The sequence below is a fragment of the Sinocyclocheilus rhinocerous genome, unplaced genomic scaffold (genome assembly GCF_001515625.1).
Source record: "Sinocyclocheilus rhinocerous isolate Xijiao unplaced genomic scaffold, SAMN03320098_v1.1 scaffold31022, whole genome shotgun sequence".
Taxonomy (NCBI): domain Eukaryota; kingdom Metazoa; phylum Chordata; class Actinopteri; order Cypriniformes; family Cyprinidae; genus Sinocyclocheilus; species Sinocyclocheilus rhinocerous.
Genome location: NW_015623647.1, coordinates 595 through 2,107, shown reverse-complemented (window position 1 = coordinate 2,107; position 1,513 = coordinate 595).

Below are 1,513 nucleotides of genomic sequence, written 5' to 3'. Positions count from 1 at the left end.
GTTTGAGAGAGGCGGGGCATAGAGGACCTACAATAATGTACAGTATTTGAAAAATAATGTGTTTTTTGAACATTAAAGCATGTCAACATATTCTGTTACACCAAATACACAAAATAATGATCTTTAAAATAGCATTATATGACCTACTTAAAGGGGTCATAGGATGCCCATTTTCCACAAGTTGATATGATTCTTTAGGGTCTTAATGAAAAGTCTGTAACATAGTTTGGTTAAAATTTCTCAACGGTATTGTAAAAAACACCTTTTTATCCTGTCAAAAACAGTTCTTTTCAGATCAAGCCGATTTTGTAGCATTTTCCTTTAAATGTTAATGAGCAATGCTGACCCCGCCCCTATCTTCCGAGCTGCTCTCAGAGAGACTCCCCTTGTCCAAATACCCACACTTGCGGTCTTGGCCACTTGAGAGCGCGTGTGCGCGACAGGAAGTAAGTGTGCAAGACTGTCCCAGGTCTTAAAAATACCAAAGCGCAGTGCCCTTAACGCACACTAAACCCACACTACCTCGAATACCGCTCCGGAGCGGTATTCGAGGGTTATTGTATCCCATTATGCCATCATGTTCTGGAAATAAATCGTGAGACTTTTTGCCAAGATCACGCGAGAGGTCACGGAAACCTTTCCAATGTAAGTTAAATATTAGTCGAATACCGCTCCGGAGCACTATTCGAGGCTTAGTGTATCCCATCATGCATCATGTTCTGGAAATAAATCGTGAGACTTTTTGCCAAGATCACGCGAGAGGTCACGGACACCTTTCCAATGTAAGTTAAATATTAATAATAATAAGATATTACATATAATTTGGTGGTAAAACAAAGTGCTACACATTTTATTGCTGCAAAGATTAGTATATTTATTTTTGTACAACATTTGCAGCTGCTTTTTATCTCTTAATTAAATTGTGTCATCTATAGGGACTATTGAACAGACATTGATACACACACACTTGTGGTCTTTGCACTTGACCTCTTGACTACTTATATGACGTATTTCCTGTATTTGGCCCAAGTGTTCAAGTGAGCATGAAGACCAGACCACAAGTGTGTGTACAACTTTTCATTACCTGATCGGACACTACGGAGCCCCTAAAGGGACATGGTGGTGGGAAAAAAATTCGGGGTGGGAGGGAAATTTTTTTTGCGTTCTCTCGCAAAACTTTTGCGTTCCCTCGAGAAACCTCGAGTCAACATAAGTTGATTTTAAAATGCAAAGTATTGAAAATAATAATAAAACTCTGTAAACGCTTTGCGTTTTTACAACACTTTAAGTGTGTCCTACGGAGCCCCTAAAGGGACACGGTGGTGGAAAAAAATCAGATTGAGTGAAAACATTTGGGATGGGAGGAAAAAATATTTGTCAGATTTTTTGCGTTCTCTCGCAAAACTTTTGCGTTCCCTCGCAAAACGCAAATATCTTTTGCGAGAGAACGCAAAAGTTTTGCGAGGGAACGCAAAATATCTTTGCGAGAGAACGCAAAAGGGAACGCAAATAT